The 22,978-nt window shown below is 37.9% G+C and overlaps 1 protein-coding gene and 2 long non-coding RNA genes across 6 annotated transcripts in view; 2 read left to right on the top strand and 1 right to left on the bottom strand.

The window, feature by feature from the left end:
- Positions 1-13,086, bottom strand: part of elfn1a (extracellular leucine-rich repeat and fibronectin type III domain containing 1a) — a 163,557-nt gene extending 150,471 nt beyond the window's left edge. The window contains exon 1 of one of the 4 annotated variants that reach the window (XM_015359748.2): positions 12,349-13,086. The gene's annotated coding sequence lies outside the window, so the exon portion shown is untranslated. Of the gene's footprint in view, positions 1-5,599; positions 5,965-6,453; positions 6,747-12,348 lie in introns of those variants that run through there. The other 3 variants (XM_015359750.2, XM_015359753.2, XM_015359751.2) reach the window with 3 other exon arrangements.
- LOC107078922 (uncharacterized) overlaps positions 1-21,334 on the top strand; it is a 121,475-nt gene extending 100,141 nt beyond the window's left edge. Inside the window, exons 3-4 of the long non-coding RNA XR_011182670.1 lie at positions 18,001-19,167; positions 21,184-21,334. This is a non-coding gene — a long non-coding RNA (uncharacterized lncRNA). The remainder of the gene's footprint in view (positions 1-18,000; positions 19,168-21,183) is intronic.
- A 109-nt stretch (positions 21,335-21,443) lies between these two features.
- LOC138224262 (uncharacterized) lies at positions 21,444-22,478 on the top strand. Its single transcript, XR_011182668.1, has 3 exons — positions 21,444-21,561; positions 21,772-21,828; positions 22,232-22,478. It is a non-coding gene; the product is annotated as an uncharacterized lncRNA (long non-coding RNA).
- The last annotated feature ends 500 nt before the right edge of the window (positions 22,479-22,978 follow it).

The raw sequence follows: 22,978 nt of genomic DNA, 5'->3' as shown, positions 1-22,978 counted from the left end.
TTTTGAATTTGATTGAAATTACTAGTGCAATCACAGATCAGAGACATTCACAAAGAGGAAACAGATATACTGTATTACATAGAAATTAGTTCCAATAATTAAAGGAATGCAAATGCAGAACTATTTGGACACTAGAATTCTCATCAGGCTAAGGTGGTGGTTTTCTTCTGCCAACAGCACTAATTGACAGGAGGCTTAAACTTTCTTTAATGCAGTACAAGGCAGACAGCAGGGTACCAGCTAATAGCAAATATCCCAAAATTGAAGAACTAACCTAAGGCCTTATACTTTGAAGGCCATCCAAACCCTTAGTTTGCCATTTCTTGGCCTTTAATCGAAGGAAATCACACAGCAAAAAGAGAAAAATGCCTACTCCTGAATATTGCTGAATTGTAAAGCTCTTTCATCTAGCAGAGCTGTGTGTATCTTAACTAACTATGAAAACCCCAGCTGGTAAAATAGAGAGGTATCTTTTGTGGCTTGTTTCTTTTGTAGTGCAAGATGAACCAAAACATATGTTCTGAGAGTTCTAAGATAAGTCTTTAGATCATTCTAATCATCTATTCGTTTTTAATTTGTGAACTTCAGCAGAATACTTTTCACAGACTTTGTTGGCAATACTTACATTTGATGTCGAGAAATAGCTCATAGCTGCAAATAACAGATTCATATTTTGTGTGCAGCTTACAGTACATGAAGTCCATGGATTTGCCTAGGTAAAACAGATGTTGCTCCTTCTTAAAGATCAGACTCGTTTGAGGTACAAGTGAATAGGTTTGAAAAAGACAAATTGAAACCATTACCATAACGATTGATCCCTACAGCTAAGCAACATACAGTAGTTACTAGGATTAGGGACCTTGCTTAGTCAGAATGTTGTAAGTCTGATCCTTTGTTGCATTTCCAATATATATTTTACTTAAAAAATATAGAAGATCTTGATTTTCTCTGTTTACTGAAATAAGCAATACAACAGAAACAGTACTGCTACTGGCCCTCAATACTATTTTGTGATACTGAATATCTTTGACCCTGATTTGCACCGGATGTCTGAAGGTAATAAGGGTACATAATGTTTGTTGGGATTTTGTCCTGAGTTTCAAAAGTTGAGATGTAATGTTTCTCAAAATAATCCTGTGCGGCCTTCCTTTCTGCTCATTACCTCAGCCTCAAAGTCTCCGCTGTCTCTTCCAAAGATGAAAGGGAAACAATTTCCTTTAAATAACTTGGATTGGGAATGATGGCTTTGTAAGGTTGGATTCGAGGTTTTAATGATCTACGAGGCATGTCCCGCTGTGGCGAGGCCACCTCATTTCAAAAGTAGAAAGCATGTTAATACACAAAGATACAGATCAGAAGAAAGATGGACATCATTAAGCTTCCTGCTTAAAGCCTTCTATTTCCCTTCGTTACAAAAGCATCTAGCATCTATTACTCTACAGAATTATAGTGCTATCTCAGGAGCCTTGAATAATACATCTTTAAGGGGTTTTATTTTTTAGGGATTTTTAAAACTCTTCTGCAAGATCCCAGATTTGGGCATTAGGCCCATTAGATTTTAATAAATGTTTTAAACCAATATGATTTGGAAAATTCCGAGGGCAAGAGCCAAGTCAAAGACCTAAATAAATCATTCAGTAGACACGCCAAATTGTCAGGATGTCAGGATGGTTATTTCTTGGTATTTTTATACTGCTCTGAAAACAGAGGAGTCCTGTTTTTTTTGTATTGTTATTTTACTCCATGTGAAAGCATAAAATTCAATAGTGAAAGAATTGTAGATGCATAATTCAGTACCAAAGTATTGTAGCATGGCACACGCTGGCCCTCGGGTTCTCATTACAAGGTTCTATGGATATACATGAGTATGTTTGCCATTCATGTGGACCAAATATTAAATGGCTAATATGTGCTGCAGAAGAATGATTCAATTGCTATTGTAGGTGATGGATAGCATTACTTTGAACAGACAGCATTTGTTGCAGTGATATGTTGAGAACGAGATTTCTCTGGATTGTGTAGCTCAAAAACAGCAACATTTTCATAACACACAGAACACAATGATATTGCTTTTTGAAAACAAAATTGCAGAAGTACATTTTTAGTTATACAATTTACAGTACGTGTCTATATTCTACAGTATATACTGTATATATCAAGCGTGCTGACAACTTTCTATTTCTATATTCTCTTCACAATGGTGAAGGTTGATTTACAGCACATCTGCTCAGAAGTAAAAAGTGATAGGATGATTTCAGGTTCCTGCTGGAATCCATTATTGAAAGTAATTACAGTATATTAACTTCTGTTTAACAACTGTTGTCACAGGATTTTCTTTCAAGGAGCATAAGGCTCCAGATCTGATGTAATTCAGGAAATTGTATGAGCCTCGTATCTATTAAAGTGAAACGGTGATTGCTTCCTCTTGCATCAGTGATTAAAATTTTTATCATCTTTATACACCTGTACCTTCAGATCAACAAAGTTGATGACTAGGCTAGGTGACTATGGCAAATGTTTAGTACAATGTACAGTATAATATTTTTCTCCCCAAACTTTAAAATCTCAATTTACACTTCTTGTAATCTGAAGCACAGAAACAAAACTTTAATTGAGTTTATTTCAATGTATATTTAGAGTACATTGGATAAAATGTTATGACTAAAATTATTATATTCCATTTAACCATTGATTTCTGTCAAAAATAATCAATGCATTTGTAATAGTTCTCACATCTTTTAAGATTCAAGTACATTACATTCTGAACTCTGACTGTATTCGTAATTAGAGTTAGAAACCTTTTCAGTCTATTTCATTCATTTAATTAAACTGATTGAAATATATTGCATATTTTATGGAAAATGTCATACCATTTTGTAGGTGCAAAGTATAACGTAATATTTTGTACTTTGGCATACAGAGATACTTTGGGTATATTTATTTTTGAATATAAGGAAAGTAGATTATACAATACTGTCTGGTGGTGCCCATAATTAAAGAAAAAATAGGATCATTTCAAACCCAGATAAACTGTGTTGAGTTGTTCTCATAACGTAGCTTTAAAAGCATAATAAAGACTAAATTATAACCCCAGAGCAACAACTGTTAATTTTGTGCTTCACAATCCTAAACCACAATCCATTTCAAATTAATTATAATTATAATTTAGGAAAGCTCTGTGTGAAATAAGAAATATATCAATAAAGTCTTAATAACAAATACCTTCCAGGAATTTTTAGAATATTTCTCAATATTACTGAACTATGGGAATCAATTCACAGTATGTAGACCAAAAGGCAAAATTTAGTTCCACCTCATTTAAACTCAAGTACTGTATCACTTTTGTCAGAAGCCATTTACTTGAGACTTTGGACTGAATTGTTAGCCCGGAGAAGACTGCAATACATAAAAAGGCAGTTTAGATTAAGTAATTGTTGAAGAATTAACAAGGGATGTTATAAAATACATAGCAGATGTTTGAATTCCCAGGGTTAAGGCTCAATAAAAAAAAAACAGAAGACAGCCGGGCTGAGGATAAAACTGCCAGTTCTCTTAAAAGAAACTGAATCATATTCTGCCGTTTAGGAGGTCATTCAGCAGAATCAGCACCATGGACAGTAACTTAAGGCGCAATTCACTGCCAACACGCTAACAAACTCGAAGCACACAGCTGCAAATAAGCTCTTTAGGATATGAAGTATTTCCGGGGTTTTTTCCCTTCTTAATTCAAGTTTGAATTTCTGCCATGCACAGGCGAGCAGGTGTTTCCAGCTCCATTGTTGTTCTGCTAAAACGATGGAGTGAGTGAATAGTTGGAGTATCTGAAGTATTTCTTATCCAGTTGTTACACCTAAAAAAACTATTAAACAAGTGTACTTTACCTATAAAACATCACAAATAAAACAAGTTTCAATTAAACCATGAGCAATATCTGCGACCAATACATACGGAAACAACTGCATTTTAGTGTTGCTTCTTTTAAAATATATATATATATCGTTTTCCAAATCTAACAGTATCCAAATAAGGATCACGAAAATATTATAGAATAAGAAGTGTCGGTGTACAGATTTGAAGTTTATGTTTAAGGTTTTGAAAGTACGTTGTGCATACAAGGTTTGGGTACATTTTGAAAAACAAAACTAAAATGTTGATCAATAATAATAATAGTTTGGTGCTCTTCGTAACTGTGAAATGTAAACAGAGATCCAGTCGTATTTGTAGTGTTTTAACTAACTTGTTCAACTGGATATAGAAAAATGAACCACACAACGAATCACTATTTACTTTTGAAGACCACTTCTTAATTGTTATAAATGACGACAACTCCTACCATGATATTTACCAATGTAGCGCTAGCGTTTCAGTCTCCACCGTGTGTTTTCTAAGATACAAACAGTACAGAGTATTATTTCAGCTCGTACACTAGGAGCTGTTTTGCTGCTGTATTAACAGCCTTAGTCTGATGGATACCCACCTGTCGTGCAAGGAGTAGATGGTTCATTATGGCTTTAACTGCAAACGCAAGCTTCAAAAATTAAGAACAAAATCATTACCTTTGTGATTTTCACTTTTCTTTTATCGAGCACCTTGATGTCCTTTATTCTTGCCTTTCTCAATGAAAGACATTTGTACAATACGTACAGCAGGAGCCAAACCAATATTGCATACTTACTAAGTTTGTCAGAGTTCAGGAATTTGTTCTTTGACCACACAGAAAGGGTTTTAAACCCTGTTTGTCCATATTTAAGGAGGCCTAGCATAATAAGGTCTCTAAAGCAAGTGGCTATTCTTTATAACCACAGTCTTTTGTACAATACTGTATATCTATGCATACATTGGAAAACGCAAACATACATTACATAGCACAGTAGTTTTGAATGCTAGCTTTTTAGTGTTTGGTACAAAGCTGACTACTAAGCATGACTTAAAAATTGCCTTCTACAAAGTCAACATCAAAAACCACAGATAGTAAAATAGGTTTTCAAAACCAAGATGATCTCAAAAGCCCAATATGATTGAGACAAACACGGGACTTTCCTAGATAACACAAAGCACTTATCCGCGAATAATCTGTAAGTGATTTAAAAATTAAAAATCTGTACTTAGGATTCCTTCTTATTAAAGTCGTGTTTCCACTTTTGTTGTAGACAGTTCTTGTAGCTGATAGAAAAACTTACACGCAGCATCTGATAACTTCAGAATAAATTCAGTGCCTTATTCCATCACCCTGTTTTAGTACGTTTCGGTGCCTTTCAGTAAAATCTGTTTTTGTCAATGCTCCCTTCCAAGTACTGTAAGTTTGAATTTAGTTAAAAACGTAAGCATTCATTATTCAATAATCAAACATTTATGTTTGAACTGACAGCTGACCTTGGCGGCTTTTTCATTTAATTATCCAACTCATTGAAGCATAAAACAAAAATGTCTTACAATTCCTAATTATCAGAACAAACATGTTAAAGCCAGTAAACAATTACCAAGTGATAAGTTGCTTTTGTACATCTGCGCATCTCTCACAACCTTATACTATATTTCCTACATACGTACAGTATTTCAATTCCCTTAAAAGTGCCAACAACAAAAACAATTGTCTTACCTTAAGTAGTTCTCAGAGAATTATATACATACAAAATATGTCAGCTTTTAATGTATGGTTGATGGTTCTAAGTTTACAGTTCAGTGTGATGCTTTAGAGTCCTCGATCGATTTTTCCCTTCATTCCCAGAGCAGCGTTAAGCAGAGAATTAAGGTCGTTTACATTTATAGATCAATTTTGTCATTTTAATCAGGACAACCTCGAGTACAGATTTAAAGATTCGCCAGAGGACAACGTCGGAAAGGTAAAAAAAAAGAAAAATGTTCACTCGTGGGAAGGGAAATCCACGTGTTTGCTATCTGCTCCCATGCACAAATATAATCAGCAACGAGCCCGTGCAGTCCCAGCTTCCTAAAGATGACACAGATCGTCCATTCTTAACCTTCTGGAAACGCGTTTTGATTGGCACCGCGTACCCATCCTCTTTACTTAAACCACGCATTTGCCACTATCCATTGATTGGCTTAATCTCAGTTCCTGCCCGTCCTTATTCCTTTAATACTTCAGCTTTTAACAAAACCACACTTATTAGTAAACTGTTTAGGATCTGAAAACGCATTCCAATTTTAATTCGAGGACCTTTCGCTCTGTTTCATCCTAGATATATTAGAACTTTTTCATAGGGAATCTATGCTATTGCTGGGTATAATTGTCACACTTCAGATGCTGATGGTACAAACTACAGTAACAGCGTAACCATATACAGTAGCTATATCCAAAACACTATCGTGGTAGTGAGCCCTTCAGGACTTTTTTTTTTACAATTAATCGCAAAGCATTCATTCAGTCTCATGAAGCCTTTAGCGAGATAAAAGGAAAAGATAACATATAAGTTCTACCAGAAGAAATCTTACATTTCTGACCAGAAAGTCGCTTTACCGCTGGAATTGTGAGCTCCTCGTCCCATAGAAATGTAGCTACACGGCATTAATGTTGTATCGCTTTCGCTCTCCGTTTTCTGCTTCATCTAAAGCGCCGATTCCGTTTCAACATCCACAGCACGATCTCTCTCTCCTCAGCGAAGCTCCAAGCAAAGACAGCCAGCATACAAAACAGCTGACTCAATCTACACGCAGAAAATCAAGATAAGAGATACGGAGAAACTGACACAAGAGGAAATGTTAATGTAGGACTACCTTCTCCACAACCGGTAAAGCACAGATAAATTTCCACGCCGAAGAACCCCCCCACACACACACACATTCATACACACCCACCCCCGCTCCGTCCACACTATCGCTCACATATGTTACACATGCTGAAGCTTTTAGGTTCATCAGTCTGCAGTGGCAAAACCAATGGCATCAAACACAATCACTAAACGTTATATAACACGCAGACATAGAGAAACAAAGTGCTACTAATACTTCTGTTATCTTACAGACATAGGCCATGCGTGCTGTATTCGTTTGCATCTCATGCACGGAACGTCACAGGCTCCTAGCCTCTGGGGGTGTTCGGTGGCTCTCCTTGGAAAAACAGGCTATATGTTCTTCATTTCTATCATGCATATCCCTTTCCAGTGAATATCGCTTAATATCTTCAACTATAAAGCATGTGGAACTAACTTATTTGAACAAGCATGTCAGAACATTTGTCTGTGTTCTTATAATAATATGTATTCCATGTGCAGTATGACTGCATTTACTGTATATGATGTATACAGCTCCTACTGTACAGCTCTATTGCCCTCCTCGGCGATGTTATAAAGTTGCATGAATTACCAGCTGTGGGCAATACCCTCGGCTGGTTGTCTTTAAGGCAGTTTGTGATCATTTCAAGGAGCTGCAACCAAATAATTTTTAATGACTCATTATTTTCCATTCTTTAAATGTCACTTTGAAATTAGCATATTGGAGTCACATTTTGCGCACTGCCAGGAAACCAAAGCAATAAGCCGTCATTCAGAAAACACTCCAAAATTAGTTCAAATTCACCTCTGCATTCAAGCGCCATTCATCGCTCTTTTTGCTCAAATTGGTATCGTTTATGCACAGTGGTAGTCCTTCGAAAACTTTAAAATGAATTTATATTAACTATTACTTCATGCACAGAAAACTTCTCAATATTTAATTAAGATCAAACTGGCAAGGGAATGTATCAAACCAACAGACGAAATTAACACATAGTTCAGAACAATATATCTCAGCTGTAGAACTGTGGGTACCGTCATTTTTCAAAGGGCAAATTAACTCGCATTTAATAGCAAGGTAACTGAAAGGTCATTGACACTTCAGTTTAATTTTATTCACTTCCGACGTGGTAATCATGCTGTCCATGAAAACGAGAGGCACTTAAACTTTTCATATCCAGCTTGCCATAGAGAAGCAGCCCTTCCTAAGTTAATAAACCAAAATACAGCAATAAAAAGTCTTTTGCAGGAAAATGTCAAATCTGATAATGAAGATTACTTGGTGTGATAAATAATTACACATGCTTTACACGTCATTTATTCACCTACATATTATTAACTGTAAAGGATTCTTTTGAAGCATTAAGATCTCAAATCTGCACTAAATAAGAGTCAGTCATCTAAAATTCCAAACCAAAATGTTAAACTGATTGTTTACAACTACTGAACACACTAAAGCATGCAAACTCCCCACAGAACCTAGGACCCAAGAGCTAGGAGACAATAGTGATATATGGTTTGCCACCATGTCACCCTGTCAAAATACTGTACATAAATGCACATACAGCATATGTTTGGTTAGTTTGGTTGTTGTTATTTAAAACAAAGGAAACAATTCTAGCAGCTTACATAATGTTTATGAACAGTGGAACATAACAAGAAGTTATAAATCAAGAAGGACATACAAAATGAAAGGCTTTTGCACTGTGGAATTATGGGTTATTCAAACTGTCAAGTAGCTCTTGATTAAGATAAATGGCAATATTCTAACAGCATGTATCTCTTATGACAACCAGGTATGATATAGTTCTCATCAACTTTCTGTACCAATTTGTACTTTAGCTCTGTCATGTTGACTTCATGAGTTATATCTATGCATTTTTCATCAAAGAAATGCATGATGGTTATTTCTGCAAACTGACTAGATAATTCACTTTCTGACTTCAACTATTATCTCCCCCAGAAATTGAAGTACCCTGTTGTAAAAGAGATGTGTTCATCTCTGCAGTGCCCAAAGCAGTTACAAAAGAGAGAAAACAATCAAAAAGGTGAAGTATACAGTATACTCAGTACCTGTCTGCTTTCTCAGCTCTGAGTTCTATATACAAGGTCAAACAAAATATTAAACTCTCAAGATTGTGATACCATTCAGATTGCTAACCCTGAGTGCAACAAAAAAGCTAACAAGTGCAGAACTGTTAGGTCAGTTTCAGTTTTGCCCTTTGCAGAACATAATGTAGTTTTCTCCAGCAATGCCCCTTGGTTTGGAACTCTAATCATGCTTTTGTAGGCCTGACGTTTGATTTTACATTGACAAAGTCAAATACAGCACATTCAGTCAGTAGCCACTGACTAAAATACTGTGTGAGCAATGTATAGGCAGTGTTGTGTCCCCTGAAGCACAGTACAGATTTCTATTATCCTAATTCTCAGCTTGTACACAATAATACAAAAAAGAACTGAATGTGGTCCATTTAACTTTAGCAACAAGGGTTGGGGAGTCATTTTGTTGAAGATGATACCCTAGCGTCTTTCCAAAAATGGTTCGATGCAATCCTCCGATCACTTTGCTACCAGCAACGAAATGACTTTTATGGGCGGAATGGCCTCCTCTCATTGGTAATACTTCTTATGTTTTTAGAAATGTTAAATGTGCACAGAAGGACATAGAATGACAGCTATGTACTGAAGAGTTAAAAGACAGCAGATAGCATAAGCAGAGCGTAGAAAAAGTCTATTATACATGGCAGATTGTATCAAAAGGACAAATGTCCTGATATCTGTGGGCTCAAAAGAAGAGTAGACAGCAGATTGCCATCACCTGACATGCGTATGTCAGGCATCTTATTCCACTTTATTTATGGAGATGTCTGCTCAAATTCCGCTTCCCAGTGCCACATCGCTTCACTGAAATATCAATACATTTTAAGTACCTTTTTAGCCGCTGAATCGTTACGTTAACAATTTAAACTTAGTTTGAAAATGAGGGTTTAAATAATTGTGCACCTTAGGGATTCCTGACATAGAAATGCTCTGTTGTTGCACATTTTGCCACCAGGATTTTGGGGGTCAACACGGAAACGGCACAGCTGTTTAAAGAAGACGGGGGGCTGAGTTTTAATCTGGTTACAAAGCTTCTTTTGTCTATTATTAATCTGCACAGATTTCGTGATCGATTGTTTAATGTTATGGATTAATTAGTCATAATCTCCGTTTAAATTGGTGTGTCATTTTCTGAAGATTTCAGCGTTGTGTATAAATATGTAAATGACTTCAGCTCAATTGAGTTCTCATGACCAATATGACCGCTATTAATCTTTAAGAGGGACACTAATTACTCAAAATCAGTGAAGTTATGCTTTTTAAAAAAAAAACATCTTTACCACCCATCATGCTAAAATAAACAATATGCTTCAACACCTTTGATTGTGTTGTGCTTTTTATCTAAGGGGATTCATTAATTTGTGAAAGAAGCACAGAATAGATTAATCACATTGTTCATATCCCACAGGTTTTAAATGTTGTTAAAACACAACTTGTGATGGAATATAGAATTGAACAGAATATATTTAACACATCTATTAGCAGTACCTCTCAAATGGCATATGCAGAGATGCAGAAGTAAACGCACCTTATGCAGAAGATTTTATTACGGCACCTACTGTAGATGACTAGAAACATCCACAAGAAATGCAATGCCTTCACAATTGCCTGAGAAAGAATCTTCATCCACTATTAAGCAATGGACTACTTTGATAATGCATTAAAATGTAATGAAGGTACTGTTTGTACAGAATGTGGAAATTGAATCATATTTTTAACTTTATGAAGGATGGAAGAGTGTTATAGTTTTACAATGTCTAAACCACTTCTACCTAAAAGTAGTGTAACAAAGAACAAACTTGGTATTATGCACTTTTCAAAATGTTTTGAACATTTCATTTTCTTTAAGATTATAAAATGAAATTATTTTATTCAGATCCCACCTTACAGGCATTCCAGATTTTCAAAAAAGATGATCGAAATATAATATATATCATCATATAAAATAAACCCTATCTGCGAAATTCTGTACTGCAAATGTTTCAGTGCAAAGAAATACAGCCTAATATATAAAATATGTGCGTATGATGAAACCCGGCTTCACAGTGGTATGGTAGGTTAAAAAAAAAAAGAATAGTGGCAATAATCCCTTTGAATTGATCTCAAGAGACAGTTTACAGACTTTGACTGTCTAAAGTCGATAGATGTAAAATGTGCCTTACGTCACTCCAATTACGCAATGATCTCCATACACTTAACCTACAGAGTCATTTGTCATTATGTCTGGTACATCAGAAACCATATATCTAGCCTCTTTTCTAGATACATTCTGATTGTTATTTGATACTTAGTCATCCAGTATGATGCAGCTGCTCGTTATGACGCCTGTCACATTCCGTTAAATACCCAAGCTCGTTTGTGCATATTGGATCCCCTTCTCTAGTAACAGTGTTGGCCTTGGATCTATTTCAATGCAATCATGCTTTCATTACATTTGCAGCTGTAATGGTGGAACCTCAAAGTTTTGAAGCAGCCCTAAACGTGACACGACCAAGTTTCTCACTGTACTGTCTACACACCATATACTGTAAGATGTGTTTTAAGCACGCTTTACTCTTATTCATTTATTTTTTGTAGGTCATCAGAATGGTCGAATCGTTCATTATTAATCTTCAAGTAAACTCTAAATCGCCGCCCAGTACATAACTAAAAGCATGGCAAAACTCTTTTTTGAACATTTGTATAGGGATGTACTGTAAGAAGAGCCATTTATTGCTGTTCATGTCAAAAGGCGGACTCTGGCGGCAGCTGGTTCTGCTGTAGGTTGTAGAAAGTACTGAAACACCAGTAGGTAGAAACACGTTTCATTCTTGATTCAAAGCACTTGAAAAATTAACACGAACAGAGTGCAATTGCTTTTGAAACTGGGTAGATTGTTGTGAAAGGAAATAGAATGGATTTGGAAAGTGTGTCGATCGCAGTGATTCAGTTTTAAATATGCCCAACGATAATTACTAACACACCTGCCTGTTTAAAGTGTGCTACACTGTTTATCTGAAACATAGAATCATAATGGTATAGTCATTTATAAGATACAGCCTCTTCCAACGCCCTTGGACGAGTTTTCTCAGAAATCTGCTCGTCTAAGAAAATAGTTCTCAAATGAAGTCAAACAGCGATCTCTGCTGGGGTATATGTTCTAAAGCATATTCTCAAATATATACTTGGAGGGCGAAACTGACATAAAACAAGGGTGTATAACGTTTATGGATATAAATCTATATTTGTAGCATTTCTGATGTTAATGCTATGTTGCAGATTGAATCATACGCTTGCACAGTTTAACACGGTAAGGAGCGGGTTTGAAATTGACAGCTCACTAAAACCGCTAGGATTGCACGGTTATTTTATATCGATACGTTAAAACAATAAATCCAAGAGCTAGATAGAACATCAAGCAGATTTCCTCGCACAGAAAATAGTATACTGTCTTTTCTACGGCACTGGCGAATACTAAATAAGCAACTGGATCGCACCCCTAAGCTGCAACATTACGAAGATTTTTCTGCCTTACCTTTTTAAATCAGGGGCGCAGGAGTTCGCAGGTGTCTCCGGATCCAAATCTGGGGCTCTCAGTGTCACTTCGAACCCCAGAAAATACTCAAGGAAGGCAGCAAATTTCTAGCAGAAAATCCAGGGTTGCTCTCGGCCTGAGAAGAGGGCTGCAGCTCCTCACTGCGTCAAGCAGGAAACTCAAAGATCCATTAAACAGAAGGTGATTAATTCAAGGCAAAACCCTGATTGAAAGCTCTGTTGCTCCTCGCCTTTATTTATTTCGAACAGCTTCGGAGTCGGGACTTTCCATCACGCACCGGCAGGACGTTTTTGTCTAGAGGATCGGGGGTGACACCACATTTTAATCGTTTTCAGTGGTTTATTATTCTGTTTTCTGTTCTAAAGCTGAATGGGGAACTAGACGGCAAACGCATGTTGATCCTGAAGTCTGCTTGGACGTGAAGTTAAATCTCATAATCAGATTGTTTGACATTGACAGTCTATAAATGGTGTAAGTTCAGCACAGATCCTTGGAAGGTAATTCCAAATCCCTCTGTCAGTGTGTAGCGTAAGACAAATCTTTACGTCTGTAAAGAAAAAAAACCCGAAAGGCAGCAACATCCGAATAAACCCTTATTGCTCGTATTTCGCGGATTTTATTACAGCAATCAGTTCCTTGTGCTTCAGCTTTTACAATCACTTTGCTGTCAGAGTTGCTCTCACAGTCAAATTTCAGCTAGAGCTTTATCTCGAAGTATGTTTAATACACTGCTTGAGATACACAGCACCCCGATTCCAGAATGATTTCATACGAACGCAAGCGAAGTATGATAATCTAAACAGACAACCAGGTACTGTAGGATCATGACTAAAAGTGTTCAGTGCAGTTGGTCAGAAATGACACTAAATTAAAGTAAATGATCGATATGCACAATAACATACTTATAACGAACGTGAACTACAGTCAAATGGGTAATAGAAAAACTGGTTCTATCCATTCGTAGACAACGCCTGTGTATGCTTATCCATCTCCTTCCCTGTCTACATACTCTACATCCTGTAGCCGAAAAGAAACGTGGAATCGTTTTTATCAAGCTGCGATAGCAATATCAATATAAATCTGATTTGATGCACTTACTGACAGTCAACATCAGCGTTTCACCATGACTTCTTGCACTGGCAGAATAATATATTCAGCGTGACAAAGAGCGTCTGTTTTAGTGTGCAAGGTGTTGTTCTAAAATTCCCAAACAATGCGATAGCTTTGGGAAGGTATTTTCCACCATTTGGATGAATATGACATTTAGGTTCAAAGACGAATGTAGTATTAAGCAGGTTTCCAGCAAGGATAGGCATGAACTACATACAGTATGCCGGCATTGCAGGCTATATCTTTAGGTAAAAATTAAATTTTTAATTCAGAAGAGGAAACTGGAAGAGGACAGAACTGATATCCTATATATGCAACATGCAGTACAGTATATTTATCAAAACAGAAAAGGGTCTTCAGAAATTACAAGGATTGCTCATTGTTTACATCTTGCAGATAAATTAGTAAGCCAATGCTCTTACTTAACACGTCAAATAAATCATTACGTTAACATGAGAAGTTAAATGGAATGCAATACATTAAGCAAAACCATCTTCCCATTTAATATGAAAACCAACATGGGTGATATTCATTTGACAACATACAGTACACAACATTAAACATCTTTCATACTGCACTCAGTGTATAAAGCTGCATAATCACTCTGACGGTTGAAAATCACAGGGGATTATTATGGCCTAACTCCACTTGTCTGAGACGCCAGTAAGAGGGATTTTATCGGTTAATGGTTTGTTTCAGGTGTCTGATATCGCAACAAATACTTCACACAAAATTAAACACAATTATGAACCTAAAGCAATGATGCACTGGTGGTGATGATAGAATATACTACAGTATACTGTACAACTCTTAGACTTCAGCACACATCACTAATGCTTTCATGGCACTCACGAAAACATCTCGCATTGCTCATGGTACCGTCCCAACAAAGACCCCCCACCTGAGTACAAGCGACATGTACAGAGTGAGTTATGAAGTTTGGTTTTCACACAACAAAAGCTTCTGTCCATGCCTGTCTACAACCAACATTTACAATGGAAATTCTGGTCGATCAGGCACATTGAGACATGTTATAAAAGGAACAAGGGAACACACCTAGTTCTTTTGTTTTAAATAAGCTTAATTAGAAATGGACGTCCCGCAGCTTCTCAATACAGTATGTGTTTTTTTTCCTCTCTAGTGTATGTTTTCTAAAATGCAACATTTCTAGGGGGCCTGGAAAAGGAAAAGCTGTCTGACAAACACACAGACCACAACCAGCAGTGCTTACAAGGTGTAAATGGATGAAATAATTCATGTTTTCACTCATCATTTAAAAATAGCTTATAACAGTTCCATGTGCATCTACTGTAGTTTTGATTTAATTATATAGCCCATAGGAAACTATATCAACTATGTAAGTTGAATTAATTAAAATGGCTAAATCTGTTCTCCGTACAGATCAAATATAGACCTAAGAGTGATGTCTCAGTTTTTCTTTGAATACATTTGCTCTAATTTTCTCTCGACTTTAACTTTTTTGCCATTTTAAAGAACATAGTACTTGGTATACAGTATAAAACCCTTATGCAAAAAATAGATTGTATAAAGAAAAAGTATTTTATTTGTAATGAATATATATTAAGTTTAAAAATGAAGAAATGTATAGTATAAAATATTTCCAACTAAAAGTATTAACACATAATAGTGACCTGAGTTATCGGTTAAGGACATCATCCTATCTCTTCTCAAAGGTGTGTTACATATTGCCACAGGACTAACAATAATACTCTTACCAACTTTGGAGAATGAGGGTATAGACAAAAAGCTTTAGGCAACAATCAAATTACTATTTTCTACAAAGGGCAGATGGTCACCTTTTCTGAAATAGCTGCAAAATCATCTTTGTTTTTTCCATTCCGTTTTTTATTTAAAAAATAATGGGATATGTGTTTTACATTTATATTAGATTCTATTGTTTTTAGTTTTTAGGAATTTAATGTACAAGCATTTTTACTACCAGTCATATAAATGAAGGAAAAAAATTCCATTTTAGTGATTACTACAAATACGCAGGATAACCGATTGACTTTAATGACAGTGTTATAACCACAAGTTAATGGAAACATTCATATTGTTTTAGCGTCTACTGTCATATTAGTATCATAAATTCGAGGAGGCTATATTGTGTAATTAAAGTGCGACCCACGAAGTGATCAATGGTAGCTTCAATAATAGGAAATAAAGCTCATTACAATGTGGTGAATGCATAATCATTAAAAAATATACAGGTACAGTATAATGTTATTGAAAATACTGAAGTAAAATGTGATTAATGGTAGTAAATCACCACTGGCACATTTCTGGTCTTCCATAATTTCCTAAAAATAAGTACAATTAAACAATACAAGTGTTATACTATAAATGTATGATGCACCAGTGGGTTTTTCATTTATAATTTTATGACACAACTTAACTGAAAAAACACCGGCTTCGTTCAGTCCTTCCCAGTTTCTACCCCAGTAGCAACATAAATAGTGATACATTTAAGAGGAGTCCAGCTGGTCCATATCGCACACTGGATTTCTGGTACCTAATTTTATAATAATAATATTCATGCCTTTTCTTGATGAACTATCTTCAACCACTGTAAATAGACTAGCACCTACAGACCTAAAGGAACCTAGACACCCATGCCTGTCTGTGTACAAATGCCACCAAGTTTCAGTCCTAGTAATAAGAGTGCTAATCTAAAATCTCAGGTCTTTGTTTCACTCCTGTATTGGTGTATGTGCACTGCTGGGGGACAATGTTTTCAGAATCTTTGCTGATTGTGAATAGTTGATTCAAACTGCCTCACGTTTCCATTCTTTCTTGCTTTCCCGAACAAAATGGCATCAATAATTTAGCCTTGCAGAAGGAAACTATCTGATTTGAAATGTTTTCAGCCCTGTGTAACAGTAAATAAAAAGCAATCTGATGTCTAAGTAAAAGATAAAAAGCAATTACCTATTGCACCGGTAAAGGACTATCTAAAGATAGATCCACTCCAGGATGAGGATGTTTTAACATACTTGCATTGAACCTTATTAACTTGGGTAAATGTATCAATTTATTTGCAATATTTAATGGTGTAAAATCTAATGGCAGAAACTGACTTTATGGAGACAAAGGAAAGCAGGTCAATAGGTGGAGCGCTGGAGGTGATTTATTCAAATCCCCCATTTCTTTGCTAAGCCTATTAGCCATTGAAGAGAGAGAGAGGGGCGCAGGTTGTGTGTTGGTAGTTATTATTCAGAAGGGTAGATTGTGAGTGGCAGTTGGTGTAATGGAGCTCCTGCTGACACTGAATTTTAAAGATCCAACTTAACATCTGGACTGTGGGATTAACCCTTCCAACATCTATCCTGTTTGCGGCTTAAAGTCGAGATTCCTTTGCCTGCCTGTCTCAGATTATTTCAGAGTTCTGCTTCAACTCAGGTGTCTCACACCGTTCAGAGCTGTGTTGTAGAAAGTACCAAAGCACTATGCATTTGAGTTGAGTTGTGCAACTATTGTGTTCAACAGACTGTTACAGCTCATTGCATTATCAATACAGGCTGCATCATTCTAAACTTTATAGGAACAAATGGAAAGGCAGTGAAAATAGCATTTAAATGGCAACTGAATTTTACCTTTTGTTTTATTAAGTAAGCCAAGGAAAATGTGTTTAAGTTTGGGGTGTGGAGTTTGGAATGAACCATATCTAGCTCCTTGATGTTGTCTCCCCACCAAACAGCATAAACAATGAAACCTACTGCATTTGTTAGTGCTGTGTTTATGCTGTTCAAAGTACCATCCCAGCTCCTTTCCTTCCCGAAATATAGCACCTTCTTTTTCAGGTAATCACTCAACCATGCTCAGCTTTTTCAGTGCATTTGTGTGAATGGGAAAATTAAGTTTGTCTCCAAAATCACACCGTAATCAGAGAGTATATATAAGAGTTACAGGTTTAGCCCTGTTAGAGAGTGAGCATTATCAAACAATTGCACATTCTTAAAAAAGGCTTTAACCAGCCATTCTTAATACTTTGTAGTTGTCAATATTGTTTAAATGAGAAAAAGTAATCTGTTTACCATTGTGTCCATTTTCAAGGAAAATCAAGGGTCATTTAATAATTCCACCCAAATTAGCAGCTTGCCGCATTACAAAGCCATTGTTGTACTACTTTATTCAGAAAAATTGCAAATATGAAATGGAACCAGGAAGTAGTTTTTTTAAAGTGGAACTGCACTAAATTGACTAGAATAGCACTGGAAACTCCTACCATCTCCCCCATGCAGACCTCAAGTATTCCTCCCACAAAGTATATCCAAGTTTAAAAAAAAAAACATCTTTATCAATGTTGGTATTGATTAAGTAACCTTAGTTGAATATTTGAAATGGGATTTCAGTTCAATTCAAAATACTATTATCATCCCCCATCTATCATCAATAGTAAAAGTGAGAATCACCTTTACTCCAGAATACCATCCTTTTAGCTTTCTACACAAAACCCTCTGCAATTAACATGGGGTTCTCATATTATACCTTTATTTCCAGGAGTCAAGCTGCAAGCAGGAGAAGAGCTCATGGCTGGAGCTGCTCTTCCAGATAATTCTTGTCTGACCAAGTCTGGAGAAGAGCAATATTCACTTAGAGGGGCCTGTGATATTAAACAAATGCAACCGTCTCCAAAGAATTTTTACCAATAGAAATTGTGTTATGAAGCAGTTGCTGGTCCACAGGGTGCATGCCTTTGTGTACAGTCAAGCAACAGCTGGAGTTTAACAGGCAAGAAGCTTGTACAACAACTGCCATGGCTAAAGATGAAGTACTGTAACCTACAGTAAATTTATGATTGACAGCCAGTCTGAGCAGCTGGCACCTGCACAGGAAACACATGTAGGCTCAATAAAGAAACAGGAGGATGATCGCCTGTTAGATGCACTCTTCCTACATAAAGTGACCCCACCAAGATACCTAAACAATTTAGTTTAAGAAACAATCCAAGAACACTAGTTTATTACAAAACGAAACGGTACAGGCGTAACCCGGCGGCTATTATCCAGACGCTCCGGCGGCCCGCAGTCTGGAGCCCCGGGAGAGGAAACGCTCCAGTCAGGACAGCCGGCCGGAGAGACGGTGGGCACCTGGGACCGCGAGGTGAGTCCGGTTGCTCTGTGGGAGCAACTGCTGCTGCTTGAACAGGGGAGAAAAAGCGTTTTTAATATATAGTCGCAAGTTCTGGTCTCTCGCATGAACCTATACAAAAAGGTAGCACCACATTTGAAAGGCAAAAATAAGAGGTTTATTCGCCGGGAGGTGTTCAACGGAGCAAAACCGTGTTTTACCCGTACTGACCATTTCCCCGTGGAATTTCCCCCACCCTCCGATTAAGTGAGCGCAGCTGTGGGCTTCTTCACAATCTACTGCTTTGCTATACTGAGAAAAGTCAGTTAGTATCTGGGATTTCTCCGACTACAAACACAAAGCTCTTTCTTTAAACCCGAAAGCAAGAGGCTCTGCAAGCAGAGTGCAGACCGGTTGGATTCTCACCTTCGAACTGACCGCTCATCTGTCCAGTTTCACGCCACACGGGAGCTCTGCGCTTCGGCGTCCAGGCTGTTGTAGAGGACAGGAAGGCCGGGGAGCTGGAGAGGAGGAACAAGGGAATAAGACACCTGCTGAAACGCCACTAACAGACCTGAGCAAGCACTAAAGATACAGGTAGCCATTTTAAATAGCAGCAACATTGATCCGTTCCATTTCGCCTGTTACAAAAAAAAAGAAAGTTACTGGTTTAGTTTGAATTCAACTTTTCTTTACAAGACAGAAGGCCTTTTCTAAAATACAGTTACTGGCCGTCTTCTTAACTATTCTGAAGCTCTGATGCCTTTTCTCGTTTCGAACTGTTCCTATCTAAATAGGTAGAAACCGTGTCCGATATTCTGTTTCCCAAATGAAGTGAAACATCCCGGGAATATTTTCCCTCTTGCTGCAAAGCCGGTATTTAAGGACAAAGACGCAATACTGCTGCCAGAGGAATTTTTAAGGGAGACTAATTGAAGGCGGATAAAGATTAATCACACCTGGCTCTGGACTGTTAATTAATTAGAAATGTGTAAAACATGGACTTGATCCTGGAGTTGGCATGGATCCCTCAGTCTTTCCGACACAAGTAACTGGAGTCAATCCCATTCCATACTTTTAACTACACCGCTGATGAAATAACCTTATTGAAACTTTAATTGAGGATTTACGATTTGTTTGCAGTTTAATTCAAAATACAATATTCATCCCCATCTATCATCAATAGTAAAAGTTAGAAGTTAGCGACACCCTTGCGCCAGAAACAGTGTTTCAGAATTCCCGTCTTTTAGCTTTGGGTCAAGCAGTAAGAATTATACTGTTAGTGTTTGACAGTCAGTCTCACCTGTGATTACTGTACTGTGATTACTGTACTGTACGTCACTCCCTGACCGTGGTTCCCTTTTCACTGTAGAACCTGTGTATACAGTGTAGAACACGATATAGACTTTTATTGACCTTTTTAATTAATACAAATGAATTTGCATCTCTCTTAGAGTTAATACAAAACTCCTAAACACCTGCCGCACACTGCTTCCACTAATTCATTGCCAGTGGTCTGATATTCATAAAAAAACACTTTCACTACCTGCATTTTTTGCATTTGACTACAATAACTTTCACATATGATAGTATATTAAATAATAGCGTCTCCAATAGTAATAATAAGAAGCGATGTGATGCTTCATTGATTACAAGACTAGTTATGACATCCTTGTCACTATTCTGTTTTCTATGCATACACCAGTTCACTTTCTATTTACATGCATGGCTTTTGATTTTTAAATCTTTCATCTTTAAGCTTCTATGTTGAACCTTGTCAAACGCCCATGGAAATATAAATATACTGTCGTGACACCTGCTGTTTTTAAGGAACTAAAGGGATACTCTGCCCAAACACCAGCTGGGGTATAAAACATTTAGACCAATTTCATCGTCCATGTAGTTTTATTAAAGTTGTCTTTAGAATCATTACAGACATTTAAAAAAAATAACGTCTGGTGATAGAGCAAACAGGGGAAACCGCCTCGTCTCGGGACTGTGACTTGGCTTTAGGCTGAATAAGAGATGTACATGACCAGTATTCTGCATGGCCGGCCTGGTGGCTCCGCGGGCTGAACCATCGGACACTTCTAAAGTTCAGAGAGCAGATCGACTCCCGGAGAGCCGTGTGAGTTAAAGTCGAGCCCCGAGCCTTCCCGTCAGTCTGAGACCTAATTCCCGGTCTGAGATCTAATCCCCGGGTGAAGCTCTCATGCTGTCGGGGTGAGTTTGTAGAAGGGGCTGTTCTCTACCACGCCGGCCGTTTTGGGGGGCTCCATTTTCGGGGCCCTCCAAAACAGGGCAAATGGGGGGTTAAAGTCCTTTATAAATGCGTAGTTCGGAATTCAATTCTAAAAAGCAGCCCCTTATACCACTGAGACACCTGCAGGACGGGTGTGGCACTAGCAGTGAAAGAGAGGTGCAGTCCTAACTAGGAGCGACAGGGGTCTCTCTCCAGCACATTTCTCTTGATTCGACCAGCTGGCCGCAAGCTAAACGAGTCCAGCAAACAGACTCGTAGGGGAATGCTACTGTGTTAGGTTGTCTGAAAATCTTCAGCCGTTTTATACTTTATGTATGATTTGGTGAGTTCAAGTTTCTTTTTATCTTCAGTAGTGTGAGTGTTGAGCCCTTGTAACCGAGCGCACAGCTGTCATTCAGGAGCCGAGCCCGCCCCCAGAGTGACCTTCCTCAGCGGACACGCCCCGTCCACCTGTTCCACAGGTGCGCCCGGCAAGATGGCAGCGGGGAGAGCTTCTGCGACGTGAGGTGCGTTTGCGTTTTATTTCTAATTTTCTTCTTTTAAATGCAAAAACTAAAATTTTACTTTGAGGAAAGTTAGACAAAAATGTATTGTTGTTGCAACTTTTGTAATTGCATTTGTTTCTGTTGAATTTGTGTTTTAGGACGCCGAAATGAGTGTCCTGTCTGTTTGAGCGTGCTCTCGAAGTTTCAAAAGTCTGTCTTCAGCGTTCTTATACTACCTTTCATGTAAGTATGTTTTATTTAAGATATGGCATCTCTAACGAAAAAAGCTGTAATTTATCTTAAATAATCTGCTGTATAAAATGAATAACTGTGTATCTAATTGTTAGTATCTCCGCCTTCCGGAATCGGGCTATAATATCGCTTTCTGTTCCCGAATGATACACTTTAGCAAAGATTAAATGTACTAATTCGTATGTTTTCTTGTTTCTCCAGGTGACAAAGGGATTTCAAAAACGGGCCTCCAGTTATGAAAGTGTTTTTTTTTCCGCGGTAAGTTTTATTCGTACCTTACGCTAAACTATTTATATTTGTGCAAAATTGGTGTATTAAAGACAACTCGTATTTCACAGCATTTGAAAACCAGAACGGTTTTCTACTACCGTTATCACTTCTTTTCGTTTAGTTGTGCTTTTGCTGAATACAAATAGGAAACAAAAGCGGTGGTTGTTTTTTATGGATTCTTTTGTTCATAATAGGCTGAACCTATTTTCTAAATATTGGAGTACTGGGACCGGGGTGTATCTGGGGTTTCTCATTATGTTACCTATTGTTTGCGTGTTTGTATGTTTCTTTATTGGGGCAGTTTATTAAAGTTAAGACTTCAGAACTTCAAGTGAATCGATTCTACAAGTCCGATATCCCGTTAACTTGCTCCTTTTTCTTTTGCCTTCAGTTCTGCGGCTCCTGGTTCTCTGCACTCCGACGATCTGCTTTCCAGCTCCACTCCAGCAACTCGACGAGCGTTGGCCAAGTTCTTCTCGACAATGTGTGCTTTTTGTTACATTTGATTTTTTTTACCAGTGGCTTGATCTGCAATGTCCCGATTCAGTGCTGTATTTTATTCTTGACCTGCATGTTTTCTGTTGATTGCTGCTATTGTATTTGCTGTGAATTCTGCAATAAAAACTCGTTTCATTGTCTACATTGTCCTGTGTTTTCGAAGGTGTGAAGGGTTGTCTTGCGCGTGCGCCACGCACCGCAAGGCGACAACCCATCGCACTGACCTGGAAAAGTGCGAGGACGCCCGCCTTTTTAGATAGTCTGGGGGGAATAGGGTCCCTAGGAGGGAGCGTGGGTCTAGCCCTGGGGGGAGGGGAAGGCAGGCTGGAGATGGCCTCGGCCCGAGAGAGAGGAGGCACCCAGGGCGGACTCAGCCTATCAGTCACAGTTGCAACTGACAGCTTTCTAAGTCCACACCCCAGGAGACCTGCCTCTCTGCAGGGACCAAAGCCACCACCAACCTGCCATCCTCTCCTGCCGGGAGCGAGTGGGCCTGGCTAGAGCTGCGGTCAATCAGCCAGCCCCCGCCTACCCCTCTCCAATGAGGGGGGGTGGGCGAGGCTCGGCTTGATTGCTACCAGACCCCGAGAGAAACCCCAGATACTAAGTTTTTTGGCGGGAAAATCTGGACACGCTTAAA

Source organism: Lepisosteus oculatus, chromosome 19, assembly GCF_040954835.1.
Source record: "Lepisosteus oculatus isolate fLepOcu1 chromosome 19, fLepOcu1.hap2, whole genome shotgun sequence".
Lineage (NCBI taxonomy): Eukaryota > Metazoa > Chordata > Actinopteri > Semionotiformes > Lepisosteidae > Lepisosteus > Lepisosteus oculatus.
The sequence above is the reverse complement of the archived record's forward strand: the minus strand, read 5'-3'. Positions and strand labels throughout refer to the sequence as shown.